This window comes from Sciurus carolinensis, chromosome 13 (assembly GCF_902686445.1).
Source record: "Sciurus carolinensis chromosome 13, mSciCar1.2, whole genome shotgun sequence".
Taxonomy (NCBI): Eukaryota; Metazoa; Chordata; class Mammalia; order Rodentia; family Sciuridae; genus Sciurus; species Sciurus carolinensis.
Window position 1 is genome coordinate 61,455,077 of NC_062225.1, and position 17,296 is coordinate 61,472,372.

A 17,296-nucleotide genomic window follows, 5' to 3' on the forward strand; every position below is an offset into this window, starting at 1 on the left:
TGACTGGATAAAGAAACTGTATATATACACAATAGAATATTATTCAGCCATACAGAAGAATAAAATTATGGCATTTGCAGATAAATGGATGGAATGGGAGAATATCATGCTAAGTGAAATAAGCCAATCCCAAAAAATCAAAGGTTGAATGTTTTCCCTATTAAGTGGATGATGATACATAATAGGGGTGGGGGGTGGCAGGTAAGAGAAGAATGAAGGAATTTTAGATTATGTAGAGGAAAATGAGAGGCGGAGGGGGCAGGGATATGAAAGATGGTGGAATGAGACAGATGACATTACCCTGTGTGATTACACAAATGGTGTGAATCTACATCATGTACAACCATAGAAATGAAAAGTTGTACCCCATTTATGTACAAAGAATCAAAATGCAGTCTGTAAAAATAAAAAAAAATTAAAGATTTTGAAATAAAGAAACAAAAAAGACTATTCAGAGCTACTGTAAGAATAAAATCTTAACCAGAGTAGAGATTTTGATTTTCAAGAGACTGGTGGGCTAAAAATCAAGATTAGCATAGTTTTTTTTCTGTTATGTTTAGTATTTGTGGTGGTGTTGGTAAAAAAAAAAAATCCAAGTTATTTAACTTAATTCAAATGATTTATCATTATTAACTATTTTATCAAAGTAAATGAATTCACCTTGAGCCACAAGAAAAGGAAATGTGAAATATTCTATGGCAGTTTCACTATTAAATCCCAAACGAAAGTCTTATGTCCAAAATGTGGGATAATTCAGAGATTGCCTTAGATAGGGGCATCCTTATTTTTCTCACAATCTTCAAAGAAGTCTCTATAGCTATTGAAGTTGTGAGTGAGAGACAAATGTAAAGCTGCTGGGAGTCTTCCAAAATAACTCACTTTTGTCTGTTACACACATTGAAAGATGTTTTCTGCCTTTTTCAAGCTTCCTTATACCAGTTGAATTTATTTCAAAGGCATATGCTTGCAAAAATATAAGGTACCAAATCAACCACAATCTTAAATTCACTTAAAAACTAAGATTCCCATATGGAAACAACATTCTATTTAAAATATATGAGATGCAAGAACAGAATTCTGGTAGGTTAAAGAACTTCATAATAGTATTGGTTTGTTAATCAATGGGGCTTAATTTCTGAAGGTCAGATGGTGGTGGCTTCATTTCTAGTGATATATCTTTATAGATGTTGCTATTTTTAAATAGAGTATAATGGTTTTCATTTACACTATATAAATGAGATGGTCTAGTCTATTTCACAAGTAAAGTCCAAAATTCACTTTTTTCTCTTAAAAATTGCTCTAAATACGCTGACATCCATGTTTTAGAGTTTACATAAACCAAATATACATGAATGAGTCAGAAGCTTATTCATGTGCAACAAGTGACTGCTTGAATTCTCAAGTATGTCAGCAGAGTATTTACAGTGGTGTAGAGACACATTTCTGTATTAAAGGCCTCATCCCTTTTTATAGTTTGCTTTAGGTAGACCTATCTCTATTAGGGACCATTTGTTACTGCAACTTAAAATTCTACATATTCCATTTATCTTATGTTATCATTATATTCATTCAAAGCATAATGTAAATACTTATTATGTACCTGTCATTATATTATAAATACATTAGGATAAATACATCAGGGTTTTAAAATGAGTATGAATCCTGTCCAGAGACCTTAGAATCTCTCTGGAAAATGACTCAGTGGTAAAGAACTTGCCTGGCATGTGTGAGTCTCTGTTCAATCACCAGTACCCCTCCCAAAAAAAAATTACAAGAAATACAAAAATAAATAATACCAGGAAATCATACAACTTTTCTTCTTTTTTTTTTTTTAACTAAAACAATAAGTAAAGCAAAAATTCATAGAAGGAAGAAATAACCGTGTCTGGGCAGGTGAAAGAAGTTGGGAACTTAAACTGACAGAGGTGAGCACTATAGCCTGGAAGTAGGATAACGCTCAAAAATTAATTACCCATTGTAAAAATGGGAGGCTAATGTGAAAATGATCCTTGCTGCTTTATTTTCTCATGTGGTCTCCAGGACAGCTGTGGGATCTGAACACCTGCGTCTTTTTTGCTCAATTCTTAACCAGCCATCTGTTCTTTCACCTCACTCCTAAGGTGGATAAATGGTAAATTTGGGCCAAAATAAATCTTTACTTTGATTTTCTTTATCAAGTAATACTGTTATCATTTCACCTGAGTTGAGTGGAACTCCTGATTGTCATACCTTCTGGTTACATTTCCCATCCTATTTTGAAGCAATGTAGACAAATGCAAATCGTAGAAATATGTCAGTAACAAGAGAAAAGATACTCCTAGATTAACTCACTCTTTAAGGAAAGCTGCTTGCTTTCAGTTTGAGGTGTTGGCCAACATTCACCTGAGCAGCAACAGTGTTAAAAGAGGTAGAAAATGTTTCTTTCTTATAGTTTTTGGGACTGGGGGAGATCATATTTCAGCCTTTTATAATTAAAGCAAGTATTGGCATTCCTGCTACTTATAAGACAGATTTCTCTGACTCATGATGTCTTAAAGATAAATGGGGAAACCGACAACGAAAGAATAAGTCAGTCAGTGATCTTTTGGAAAATTTACTGACTTTCTGTGCATCAATAGGCAAATCATTTTACTTTCTGATTTTATACTCTAGTTTATAAATGGAAATAAGATTTGGTGACAGAATTAAGTAATGAAAGTACAACCTCTTTGAAGACTTCAAAATGTAAAAATAAAGTCATGTTTAAGCTTTTCGAATTGTAGTTCAACAAAATTTAATTGAGTATCTAATGCACACCAGAAACTCCTAGGCTCTAAGATCCGAAGGTAAAAAAGAAATGCTTTCTGCCCTTGAGGATCCCAAACTACATTACGGCCTGATATGGGTTATGAAAGACATCTGGTCATGATCAACTTCTGGCATGACAACATTTGGAGCTTCTCTGATCCACTCCCCAGAGAAACTGGTCAAAGGTTTTTTGTTGCTGTTGTTGTTTTTGTTTTGTTCATTAATAAATTCAGCCTGTGTAATTATTTGAAGGGCAGACAGCAAATGAAGAAATATCAATTCAAGAAAATCTCTGAAAATCCAGTAAGAAAGGCAAGAGTGTTTATTATTTGAACCAAGAACGTTCCCTCTCGTTTTCCTTTCCCAGCTCAGCAAGGTAGGACCTCCACTCCAGACTTCTGGAACCAAGAATTCAGGGGCTTCTGCTTCTCCATGCTCCAACTGGAAAGTGTTCTTTTGGGGAGGAGCAAGACTTCCATGTTTCTCATCCAGTTGCCAACTGCCTGTTGCTGAGGCTAAGTCCTGGGTAGGTATGATCAAGAGTAAGGGTGCTGTTTCCCTGCCCAATCACTAGACTTAAAATAGAGGATCTGCCTGCTTAGAATACTGAGACCTTGATGGTCCCTGCCCTGACCCCTACTCTTGAAATGGCGATTATTCTGTAACAGAAGAAACAATTTGAGGGACCTCAGTCTGGAGTCCCTCTTCCTCCTCCAGCTTCTCCCCCTCCTTACCGGCCCCACACCCCCCAAAAAAAGAAATACAGAACTGAATGGCAAAAGACTCAGCATGTGTTCTTCTGGTTCACTGGGAGTGTGCGTGGGTATGTGCATACACCTTCTATTTTTCTGGTGCAGGGTATTGAACCCAGGGGTGTTTAACCACTGAACCACATCCATAGCCCTTTTTTATATTTTATTTTGAGACAGAGTCTCATTAAGTTGCTTAGGGTCTTACTAAGTTGCTGAAGCTGACTTTGAACTTGTGATCTTCCTGCCTCAGCCTCTTGAGTCATTGGGATTACAAGCACGTACCACCTCGCAGTCTGTGTGCATATACTTTTGAGTGTAGGTGCAGGATAATCCATTGAAAGGCACAGCAAAGTGCCCACAGAAAATTGCATGTGCCCACATAACTGTATTCTATTCTCCAACTGAGTTAGGCAAAATGATGTTGATAAATTAAAATCCTGGTTTCCACATTTACAGGGCTCACAGGAAACCATCTGACCTCTTTCTCTGGAAACAGGATAAGATTTTAACCTCTTTATCTGAAGATCTTTTCCTATACATGAACCCCACATATCCTCCACAGCTGGGAAAGAGCAGAATAGAAATGAATCTCTGGAGCCTTCCTTTTCCCTAGAGTTTGCCTATCTGAGGGGAAGGGAAAAACCGACCCACTACCACTGCAAACCTCACCAAGAACGTGCCAACTTAATTTGGTAACCCCAAAATGGGCAAACACAATTGGGAATATACAAACACCTCATGCCTTGGATTTTCTTAACTGCAAAGCAGAATTACCAAGAGGTTTGAAATTAAGCCAGTCAAAGTGTCTGCAAATTTTCTGAACAGAAAGCAGACTCCAGACTCCAGAGCCCTATTATATTTAGCTGGAGAGTCACTGTGGGTCCTATATATTTACCACTTCATTTATTAAATAATCAATACCTTACATTGATATAATTCCTTACCATGTATGAAGATATATCACCTGCATGCTTTCATAGGCTTAGTCTGTGCTAAGGAAATCAAGTGTTTGCTTGACTGAGGAGGAAACAGAAATCTGTGATGTGTTCAACATTTTACATCCACTAAGTAACAGCAAGGATCAGACAGTTTTTTTAATTGAGTCCCAATTTCATAATCTAGAATTTGATTTTGTATTAAATATGAGAGGTTTTTCTCCCTCTCCTATGGCTTCAAGTTTGCTCTCTGGGAATGAAATAGGTCGGAAGAGTTCAGGAGTAAGAGGAGCAAATGCTCAGCCTGTCCCCATTTGATGAATGAATAAAAACTTCCCTCAAACCCCACCCAGGGACTCTTGATGATACTCTTCCATGGTGGTTCCTGGCTATAAGGCACAATAGAATAAAGGGTCTGGTATTTGGACTTGAAAAATAGAAAAAGGTGAAGGAGGAGGGGTGTTGAATGACACCTAACAGTGTCCAGCTGGGGCTATATGAGGTTGGCTTGTTAAACATCACATCTTAATTTTTCTTAGATATAATTTATTATTCATGCACAGAATAGTTCTCCTGATGGGAGGCAAGGAGAAGGAGACCAGAATATCATAATATTTTGAACTTAAAAAAGCACAATCTCGCCTTTTTGTTGTTGTTGTGCTGACCTTGGATCTTTCCAACAGAGATTGCTCAATTTCCAGATTCCTCAAACTTGATGCTAATGTGTCTGTTTTGTACTTATTTTCTTTTAATACATATTTTTGGTACTCTTCTCTCTCCTTTACAATTTTAATAAATTTTAAAAAACATAAAGAAGAGAAAATAATGTAATGAACCCACACACCTACCAACCACCTTAACAATTATCATTTTGCCAGTCTTGCTTGATCCTTGATCTACTCCCTCCCCTTTTCCTCTGGAATATTTTAAGCAACTGATTTCATTTTCAATACACTAAAATTAATTATGCCTGTATGCCTCAAGTTTATTTTTACTTTTTCAAACAAGAGAATGAAACTAAATCATGTTTTAACATGATTTTTTAAATAATTAATCAATGGAAAATTATTACTGGAAAACTCTTCCTATTTCTCTCTCAATATTGTGACCTCTTGTTATAGAACAGTAACAAAAAATTGAGAAAAGAAAGAGAGAAATTTTTAAAGTGAATGCTAAAATAAAAAAAATAAAAAAAATGGAAGTCTAAGCAACTCTCTCAGGGAGTACATCTTCCTCTGCAGAGTAGGATTTATTCCCTGCTTAAGAATTAGGGAAAACAATTAGGCATCATTTAAACTATCACTGATAATTAACAAATGTAACAATTAGCATTCTGTTCAGGTATACAGTCTTCAACATTAAAAACAAGTTTTCTAAATTTCAAAGGATGTACTACAGAGTAGCTTAATGGGATTGACACAGTAGCCTAAAAGAGAAGCTGTTTAAATAAGAACCTGCCTCTCCTCTATTACAGATCTTGATTACTTTGACCCTCTGCTACTTTTTCCTTTAAAACAAATAACCCAGGTGTTAATGACCATTCCCAATTAAATAAATACATTCAGCATATGTTTATTCATTCACATACAATGTTATCCATTTGTTCACTCACTCATTTATATATTCATTCATTCACTAAACATTTCTCAGGTTCCATAAACATCCTTTTACTAAAAGATCCAAGGATGAAGACTCTGGTAAGGAACCCTGGTTGTGTCTCTGTTTTCCTAAATCTAAACAAACCCATACCCTAAAAGCTTTATGTGGACATGAGGTAGAAATTGGCTGTGCTCCTAAAATCTGGAGAGTAGAAATGCCAATCTCCAAAGTGTATTTGCAAAAACGCATAGTGGCAAGATCACGGGGTGGGGAATGGGTCTGACTGGAAAGATCTCTATATGTGTATTTTTATCATCCATGTGTTGGATGAAGCGGAGAGCTGCCAGATAGCTTCTTTTCGACAGCTTGGAGTTACTGTTGGGAACAGATCCATGTATGGAAGCGAAAGCCGAAAGGCACAGATAAGCTGAGATCCAGCTATGCAAACCATGTTTAGAGACACTTAAAGGACAAGCATCCCAGGTCCTTTCTTTCTGGTAAATTTGGAGAAGCCATCACACCGGATCTTTTTTCACATCCAGCCCATGCAGACTGAGCCGCTAAGACTTGACAGAGGTAGGTGCAGGGCTTTTGTGATGAAACTTACCTAAAGGATCATTTGTGAACCCTGGAGGTTCTTTAAGTGAAGGTGCCAGATAATATTTTGAAAAAAAAAAAAAAAGAGGAAGATTTGGGTCGGGACTGTTGACTAAGAGGTATTTAACAGCTCTGCCTTCAGAAGACAGTGCAGCTTGGCTACGCAGGGAAAGTGACAACACAGATTTGCTGCCAAATAAAATCCCTTTGTCTTGGGTCACTTACCATTTGGATTTTTGTGGATATGAGTCTTCCTCGACATTGCCAGCACCTTTTGGAATGGGCCATAGCTTCCCGTAGGGTTCTGATACTCACTGCGCATTTTAGGGTGGGGTGGGTGGGATTTGTCATTTTCCTTGCTGCTTCTTCCTAAGCCAGCAAAAACTCACACGCATGGTTAGTTCTTCCTTAGATATAGGAAGAGCTGCTCGCAAACGACATTATTATTTTTGGCAGCTGAAGTCATGTTTGCAATGTTTCTCAGCAGCTCAGAGGTTGATTACATCCTGTTCAAAGATTCTTGGGTTGTTTTCACAAACATGGGGTCTTGCGCAAGTTGAAGTTGCTGAAACCAGCTGTAAGCCTGGATTTTCTCAGTACCTTTAGCATTTTTTCTTTCTATCTTTCTTTGTTGTGAATGACTGAAATTTTAGGAACTTAAGGATAAATGTTCTCCAATATTATTATCACTTTGTCATCAGTGACGTGCAGAAATAGTAGATTCTGGCAGAATAACATGAGTTATATATCTCAGAAATCCGAGGTGAAGATTTCTGAGAAATCTTCAGAAATATGAAAGAGCAGCATCAACAGCTCTGTGCCCATTCTCTGTTTTGTGGAATACTGGCTGACCCAGCTAGGTCATATCAGTTTCACTTTGAGATGCTATTCCAGATAATTCCCAAATTGTAGGTATTAAATATTGAAAGCAGCTCCATTCAAATTGTGAACAAAGTCTCCGAACTCCTGCCAAACGCAAAAGTCAAGGGAAAAAAATCATAGGTCATATCTACAAAATACACATATTTTCCCAAGATTAAATTAAACTAGTTCTTACACAAGATAATGAAATTTAAACACAAGATTTACCTTATTGAGAATAATGTGTGTCTAATTCAAGTGCCATGTGAACTGTCTTTTCATTTAGTTTTCAATCTTATGATAGAGCTTAAGTTGGGGGGGGAAGAGGAAGAAATAGTGAATGTGATTTTCTTTTCCTGTGACAAGCACAACGTGGAAAATGATGAATAAACAAGTGTAAGAAAAGAACAAAAGTAGTTTGTAATACTGACCAAGAAGATGTTTGCTGGATGAATGAGATATCTGGGAAAGGATTAATAGAGAGGAAACGACTACTTATGTGGTGGCTTCTTCCAAACCATGAAATGTTTCATTACACTAAAAAAGTGGCAGAGAAAGAGAAAATGTAGTTTTACTTCAACAATAATGCAGCATCATTTTTAAAATTATTATATTAAAAAATTTTACATTGAATTATTCTTTTATGTATCTATTTGCATTGGTATTATGTTAAATTGATAACACATTTAAACTTACCCTTTCTACATTTCTAAATTAGAATATCTTACTTCACTGAAAAATACTAATATTCTGGATCTGAGAGAGAGAGAGAAATAAACTATGGCTTCTTTTTTTAAACTAACAGAGACAAGCTGTCATAACTTTAGCTAAAGTGGAACAGGCCTACAAAAGGATGGTTTTAAAATACTTAATTAAACACTACATACCAGCCGGCTTCCCAAAAGGAACAGCACAGCAGGAGTCTTTGCAATTTTCAATATGTAAAAAGTTCACATAAATGATGCCACTCGTATTTGTGAACAGATGCAATGCATACAAGTCACCATGTACTGTTTTCTCATTTGCTGACTGCCAAGTCCATTTCAAGAGTGCAGTCCTCATGAGCAATGTCTGCTCTGTTTCTCTTTAGCAAGCAAATTTGAAAAGCAAAATGTAAGTAATAGAAAATGACTTACTGCTATTTTTATGTACTGTATGTTAACATTTTTGGAAGAAAATTAACGGCAGTTGAGCTACTTGCCCTCTTGACTTGTGACTTCTTAAGCACTTGGTGATGACTATACATGTACAAAATCTTGAGATCATGCTTAGAGACAAGAATTGGAAGTGCTGGCAGTCTTATGTGAGAACCAAACGGCTTTGATGTTCTATGTTGTAGTCAGCTGAGGTATGAAGCTAATTCATGGTGGTTAAGTACAACCGAGAAGTTGAAATTTGTCCAAATGGCAGAGAGCACAGTTTTGAAGTTTCTGTCTACCTAATGGGACCAAACTGGATTGTCTGTGGCCTGGTCTATTGGACTACAATAGTTAAGTGGGAGAAAGGACTTTTCATGGGGTCTAATGGGACAATATTCCTGAATGTTAAGAGAGTTTATATGAAAGGAAGAATAGGAATTTACTTTTCTGGTAGCATGGAAAACTTGGCCCATAGGAAAGATCATTAAATTTTAAAGAAAAGATACCATTGGTGGTTATTCTTTTTTATAAAAAAAAGAAAAGTAATCCCCTTGCTCTGGTTATTTAAAACTATGACATTGAGTTGTCCCAGACAGAACTCTAAAGATTTCAAGAACTTAAAAATGTTACAAAAGGCCTAAGATGAGGGGAATGTAGTAGGGAGGAATTTGAAGACCAGAGAGACAAGATTTCCCTAAGGTCAATCAAATGAAATAGGAGGGCGCATAGAATCCAGATCACCTGGTGTTCTGATCAGAAGTGTTCTGCCTAAGCAGAACCTCTTTCAATTTCTTAGTCTTAAAATTGTATATTTTCAAGTTTCACAGCAAGGTATTTCAAGAAAATTGCATATCAGAGAATTGCTGAAGGTATTTTTAAGGTATTATAAAGTAGGGAAAGGTAAACAAGTTCAGATGGCACTTAGTGTTGAGTGAACAATGGCTTTTCATATTCTGTTGACTTCTCCTGAAATGAGCCATGTATCTCAACTCTGTCTGCACATTAGAATCACTTAGGGGATGTGATTCCCAACTGCACCCCTGATGAACAAAATATAATCATGGGGTCCAGACAACAGTAGACCTTTTTTTTCTAATCTACCCAAAGAAATTCCAATGTGTAGTAAAGATTGAGAATCAGTTCCTTTTCACCACACACAAAAAAAGTGGTAGCCAATTTTATTTTTTTAAAAAGGGAAAGCTAAAAATCCCACAACTGAATGTTACAAAAATAAATAAAAAGTACTTTTTCTCAGAAAGTTTATTTCTGATTATTGATGTAATCTTTGCTGATAGGGGATTCCTATTTAAAAGTTTCAGCCTTTCTAAAAAGTTTTCTTTATCAAAGAAATGGATATCTGATATCACTCATAGTCCTTGGCCTGAACCCTATGTGAATACTAGCCACAGTTATTAAAAAGCATAAAATATATATATGTGACATTATGGCTATTAACTACAGTTGCTAGATAAAATTTTATATTGCTTTAGCAAATCATCAAACAGCCATCCCAAAAGGGCCTATTGATTTTAGATTGCAACAATTTTCTATGAAAGTAATGCTTTTCTTAAAAAAGAGAATTCGTGTTTTGTTTTAATTTTTTGCCTGATACCTTTGTAGTAAGCACCAAGGACTTTGGTGAGATAGTGCATGATTTTATGTAGAAGATATATTAATTTACTGCATATCAAAATATATGAATAAAAAACTAACACTAGCCAAAATACTAAGAGGATATACACAGTCCATAGCCAACACCTTCTATTTAAGCAGGAACTGAAGACTGAGCTCAGCACCCTGTAAAGGAGGTTCTGAAATGAATGCTGGTAGAGACTGCTCAAGTCAGTGAGTGGAGACACCATGAGAACATGTTGAAGGGATTAAGTGGCAAAATGCAAATAAAGAGTTTTAGTGTAATAACCAATTAATGGTGACATCATCCTTGTAATCAATATTAAAATCAAATGAGTTTCTATCACAAAGAAATTCTTCAACAAGAAACATCTTCAATTATTTTCTGAATAAAGTGTGTTTTAGGTAAATGAGATAGAAGAATCTACTGAATATTTACTCAGAATCTATGTATAAGATTCCAGTTAATAATGATAATGTACAACAATAATGGTAACTTTAGTCTCTTAGTCTGTTTAATGCTTGCACTTTTATGACACAGTCATAAAAGAAATGGCATGAACTATTATCAATCCCAAACTATTATTGAATTAAATGTAAAGAAACATAATTTTAGTAAATTATTTCTAATCTTAATTTGGCCATTTCTTTAGCCATACAGATAAAATGCATTCTGTAAAACAAAATGACTTTTTTGTTTTTAAGTTAAAATCCTCTGTTCCAGATTCAGACAACTAAGTTATTTATTGTTGTGCTATGCATAAAAATAATAAATAAATAAATAAAAATATAATAAACTATCTCCTTACCAGAAAACTCTCCTGTTAAATGTTGAGCTCTTACTATTTTCTAAGAGTACTTCTAAGCAAGTAAGGTGTATTAATTTATTAATGCTGGCAATTATCTTGTGAGATAATCACCCATTTTACAGATTAAGACACTGATGCACAGAAAGATTAAATGATATGCCCAAGATCACAGGGTTAGTAAACAGAGAAGGTTGGCTTTGAAGCTGTGTTTAACTTCTGTGTTACACCATCCAACAAGTATTTCCTAGTCTTTTAGAAATGGGAACAAATAACAAAATTAATGTGTGAAAATTTCAGTATGGTGCTGGAAAGAGGTATGAGCAAAGCAATGTTATTCTTTCAGATTACTGTTCATTTAGTTCTATATGTTCAATGAATAAGCTAATCATTTGAAATACCAATTAAATAATAACATTATCTTCTTTTTTAAAATAAATGTTTCCAAATTGTTGAATAGTTACCACTGTTGAGTAGTGACATTTTTCAGAGTTAGAGGTTAAATTATGATTTTGTGACTATTTTCCATCCTCATCCTCTCTATCATATTACTTATCCTTCAATAAATATGTATTAAAATTTTTAGCACCCTTTTCACCACTCCTCAAGGTTACATAGCAAAGAGGATTTGGATAAAAATGAGAAATGAGATAAGAATCATTTAAATAAAAGTTAGTATTGTATTCAAAAACTCAACCCACATACATGTTAAATCCCATTTAAATCCCAATTCATAAATCTAAAATGAAGAACAAGAGACCCACTTGGCATTCAACTTACACTTTAGATTATGCTTATAGGCATAGGACCTTTGGGAATTTAATGTACAATTTTCTCCAATATTGTGTTGTGCATTTAGTTTCATGAAAATTATAATGACATATATTTAAACTAAGGAAGGGCAAATTATAGAAAAATTGGTCACCTTATTTTGCAAGGAGAATGTAATGAAAGCTTACCTCTTTTCTATCCTTTTTATCATGCATGTGCAAAGCAATAAAAGTCAAACTCACCTTCCAACACTATTTTTACTTCACCACATATTAAGATCACTTATTATATTGTTTTCCCAGAGATAATTTTGCTGCCATTGATTTAAATATTCTTTTGTCTTACAAAGTTCATTACCTATTGCAAAACAGCCAGGGGAAAGGAAAAGCAAATAATTAGATTAAAGATTTCAACAACAAATGGAGTTCTTAATCCTCAGCACGGCAAAAAAAAAAAAAAAGTGGAGTTCTTTCAGTTCTCATATGCCTATTGACGTTGAAAAGTTTCATATTTAAATATTACCAAAAATCAACAGCTGATAATTCAAAAGCCATATCAATAGTAAACAACTGTAGTAATTTATAAAATTATATCACCTACCTTCCTGAGCAATTCAAAGCACTGAAAAATATAAACAAAGTAAAACACAGCATACAAAAGATACACCCAAAGTTGCATTATAAAAAACTAGATGTTAGTAACATTTGCATACTTAAGTTCAATAAATGTGTCCCAGAGCCAAGATAAGGGCCCATACTCTTTTGGGGGAACACAGACTAAGTAGATAATATAATGAATATTTGTTCCAAAGTCCTTTTGATCCCTGTCAGTAATCATTTTGAGTAGTTAAAATAAAACATACCTAAGTTACTTGATAAAATTATCTATTTTCAAAGAAATATATAATAAATATTCATTGCATAGTGAGAACCAGATCTCCAAACCACATTTTTCAAAATGTGGTCTGAGAAAGAGTTGTTCATCTATCATGTTGATGGAATAAAGGGTCTTAGGGTCAAGAAAAAATAATCTGTGTTCTCCTTCTCAGATATGTGGAAGGCATGCTTACACATTACTAACTGTAAGAAATTCTGCAAAAAAAAATAATGAGTATAACCTTGATATGTTAAACAATGATTTAGAGTCCAGTCAAGGAGCAGTTGAATCACTATGCTCCCTAATCTCATAGCATCCATGTCAGATGTCAAATGTCAGATATCAATCATGTCATCTTCACTGATGAGCCCAGATGAGTCACAGAATCACTCTCAGTAAAGTGCTGCAGGTACCCAGCACCAATCAACAAGAGTTAATGCATACAATGAACTGTAGCTGCCATCCAATAGTGGCAAGATCTTCTGAAAAGGGCTGACTTGAAATTAATCCTCTCTCTAAAAGAATTAATTTGACACAGATCTGTGGTTTTAACATGTTGGACAGGCTATTTAATGACTGTATATGTGAAATGAATAGAAAATGTGTAGCTTACAGAATGCCTATTTAAGCTCCATTGACATCTTTAACAACAATGTCCCACATACATCCATAGCTGTTCTAAAAGAAAAGTTTTTGAATATTATTTTTGTCATTTTGGGGGAGATGATGATTGTACCAATCAACTAGATTGAGATCACTGTAGAAGATATGTTTATGCATTTGTAGGTATCCATGGGTATGCTTTTTATTGTGCCCTCAGGGCACTTAGAAGGATACTCTGCCAGTGTATCATACCCATAAATTGTGCAAATCTTCCACTGTACCAAGCTCATTGAGTACCTGGTGTTATACTCAGTAGTACCAGGAGACAGTTCTGAACAATAGAACCACATAAATAGGCTCTTGCAAGTTAGTTTGAAGAGAATTATGAGAAAGAGTAAATAGCACAGGCCCATGGAGATGCAGGGAGAGGCAGCAGCATACGCAAAGTCTGAAAGAAAAGTCTGATAAATTGCATTTGGGAAACTACAAGTAGTTCAGTATTGCAAAAGGTAGTTTTGTTGCTTTTTTACTTTTTAGTTTTTTTAATTAAATCATAATATATCTATAGAGACATGTGAGTATGAAGATCAATGGATCTTTACACACAGAATTCATCCATGTACCCATGTACCCAGCACCTAGATCAAAAAACAAGAACCAGGGAATGGGGTTGTGGCTCAGCGGTAGAGCGCTTGCCTGGCATGTGTGAGACCCTGGGTCCAATATATAAATAAATAAAAGATCCATTGACAACTAAAAATGAATTTTAAAAAAAGAACCATTATTCATTCTAAAGAAGCCTCCCTGTTTCCCCTTCCAGACATTTTCCCCTCGAGAGTATTCACTGGTATGATCTCTATCAGTGTTCATTTTTAAAATTTTCCCCCATACTGGGGCTTAATCTAAGTGCACTTTACCACTGAGCAACATCCTCAGTCTTTTTATGTTTTTTTTTTTTTGTTTTTTTTTTTTTTGAGATACGGTCTTGCTAAGTTGCTTAGGGCCTCACACTTGCAATTCTTCTGCCTCAGCCTCCAAGTTGCTGGAATTACAGGAGTGTGCCACCATGCCCAGCTCTATCAATGTTCTCTGTTGCTCAAAGCTTTAGATGTGAGACTGTCAGGGATGAGCCTGGAGAAACAATAATGAAAACATCTCCCTTATCTTGTTAAGAATTTGGAGACTTAGTCGGGGATGGTGGTGCACACCTGTAATCCCAGTGGCTAGGGAGGTTGAGGCAGGAGAATCATGAGTTCAAAGCCAGCCTCAGCAAAAGCCAGGTCTGAAGCAATTCAGTGAGACCATGTCTCTAAATAAAATACAAAATAGGACAGGGGATGTGACTCAGTGCCCCTGAGTTCAATCCTCCAGTGCCCTCCTCTCAATAAAAAATAATTTGGAGATTTGGTCTCAAGTCATTGACAGGAGAACGAAGGGAGTGAAGGGAAACCTTGGAAGTGTTCTAACTTCCGTGGTTCTAACAGACTTGTAGCACCTCCTTTAATTTTGCATATCAACTACCATTTTCTGACCCAAAATAAATAATAAATGTTGATGAAAAACTGAGTAAATGAATAATTTTACTCACTGTAGGTAATGCATTTATTATTCAACTAGTAGAATATTGATTTCTAGGGTTACATTTATCTTGTTGCTTTTTCTATATTCATTGACCTAGTATAGGCTAAATAAAATAAATCACAATCCTATTAAGGAGTGGACATGGATGTTGTTTTAGTCAGTTTTTTTTTTTTTTTTTTTTTTTTTTTTTTTTTTTTTTTGCTGCCATGACCAAAAGACCTGACAAGAACAATTTTAAGGAGGAAAAGTTTATTTGGGGGCTTATGGTTTCAGAGGTCTCAGACCAAGACAGCTTGAGGGCTTGAGGTGATACAGAACATCATGGCAGAAGAGCATGGTGGAGAAAAGCAGCTCAGGACATGATCAGGAAGCAGAGAGAGCTCTGCTCTGGGAGGACCAAATATATATACATCCAAAGGCACATGCCCTGGGACCTGCCTCCAGCCACAACCTACCTACCTGCAATGACAGCCAATTGTATCAAGGAAATCAATGCAGTGATTGGGTTAAACTTCTTATAACCCAATCTTTCTTCTCTAAACGTTCTTGCATTGTCTCACACATGAGTTTTTGGGAGACACCACACATTTAACCATAATAGGTGAAAGGAGAGACTTTATTCTGAGAATGATGTTAGAGTGATATTTAGAGATGATGATGAAGATAATATTGATGCTTTATAGTAAGCTCTTTTTGTTGTTGTAGACAATTAACCTTTATTTTATTCATTTATTTATATGTGGCACTGAGGATCAAATCTAAAGCCTCACACATGCTAGGCAAGTGCTCTACCACTGAGCCACAACCTCAGCCCCTATAGTAAGATCTTGAAGAGTGAATCAAAGAGAAAAGATAGAAAAAGTGTCTTTGGTCCAGTAGTTACAGCACTGTCAGAAACCTGGGTCACCCCTTGCATTCACATGGGGTGGGAAATGATGTACACTATTGTCAAGATTTGGTCAGGTCTCACCTGTGTGGTGGATGAGAAGGAGCCAGGATTTGAGATCTCTACGAAGTGGGGAATGAGAGCTATCAAAAGAACAAGATGAAATACAAGCCAAAATAGATGTGACCCCCACTGAAAACATTTCTTTTAGTATTTTTTCCTATCTGACTAGGAAGTTGCACTCGTGATTTCTAGAAAGTGCTTTGTTTCTAATTATCTGATTCAATTACAGCTCCATTTCCCAAAGTGATGTAGGTAGACTGTATCCATATTCCTCTAAAGACTTCACACACATCAAAAGAGAATGCTTCCCAATCAAAGTATCTAGAACTGAAAGAAATACTATATGAAAATTGACAACATTATTTAAAACATCAGTCTTCTAAAGTCAGCAAATGTACGTGGTTATTTTTTAACTATTTGACTAATTTATGCAGAAATAATATACCAAGAGAATACATATGCCAAGTATCAGAATGACAATGCATCTGCGGTGTGAGAGATACAACTCAAACAATATCCAAGTCAAATAAAAAAGTAAAGCAGTATAAGGAGGGAGATGCAGAAGGATAGTGGAAGGAAATCACTTTTATAAGGTAGTTAAAAGAAATAAATTTGAGCAGAACATGAACGGAAGAGAGGAAATGAATCATGTGAATAATTGAAGAGGAGGTTCCCAGATACAGGATAAAACAGCAAAAGTAAAGTTCTTGCGGTAGGGGCACATGGTATGATTCTAGAACAGTCAGGAGGCTGGTGAGGCTGGCCAAAAGCAGGAGAGTGATAAACATATTGTATCAGAGATGCAGCCAGAGACTAATTCATTAGGTCTATGAGGCCCATAGATTTAGGGGACTCCATCTGAGGGTGCTGGGAAACCATTGGAGAATTTTCAGTGGAGAATGGAAAGGATCTAATTTACATCTTAAAAAATGCTTTATGGATGCAGTAGGCAAGTTAGACGGAAGAGAGGAAAACACCCCATTCTCCAGTCAGAAAAAGAAGCAGGGGATAAATACCTTACAGGTTAAGTATCTGTATAATTGTCCATCAGAACAAAGATAAAATATCTCAAAAATTGAGAGTGAAATGGGAGCTATTAATAATTGCAATGGGTCAACATCAGTGAACTGGGAATGTCCCCAGCAAACTGGGACTTAGGTTTGCCCTAATTGAAGGACAGTTTTCAAGAATAAATGAGTACTGAGTAGGTGTTCAAAGAAAGACTGCTAATATTAATAATTTCAAACTCTTTCACATACTAGATTTACAAATTATTAATGGGTCATAGGCTAAAAATAAGTTTGTGAAAGAAGAAACTAGACATGACTCAGGTAAACTGATTACTGAATGAATTTTGGGAGGTTTTACTAAACTAATCTGCCTTGGGAATAGCTTCACACTGATTACA

At 35.6% G+C, this 17,296-nt stretch overlaps 1 protein-coding gene and 1 long non-coding RNA gene across 6 annotated transcripts in view; one reads left to right on the forward strand and one right to left on the reverse strand.

The window, feature by feature from the left end:
• The window catches only part of LOC124963286 (uncharacterized), a 48,690-nt gene extending 41,208 nt beyond the window's left edge, over positions 1 to 7,482 (reverse strand). The window contains exon 1 of the long non-coding RNA XR_007104698.1: positions 6,896 to 7,482. This is a non-coding gene — a long non-coding RNA (uncharacterized LOC124963286). The remainder of the gene's footprint in view (positions 1 to 6,895) is intronic.
• The window catches only part of Slc8a1 (solute carrier family 8 member A1), a 369,898-nt gene continuing 359,113 nt past the window's right edge, over positions 6,512 to 17,296 (forward strand). For all 5 annotated transcript variants that reach the window (XM_047522914.1, XM_047522916.1, XM_047522915.1 and 2 more), the window contains exon 1: positions 6,512 to 6,649. The gene's annotated coding sequence lies outside the window, so the exon portion shown is untranslated. The remainder of the gene's footprint in view (positions 6,650 to 17,296) is intronic.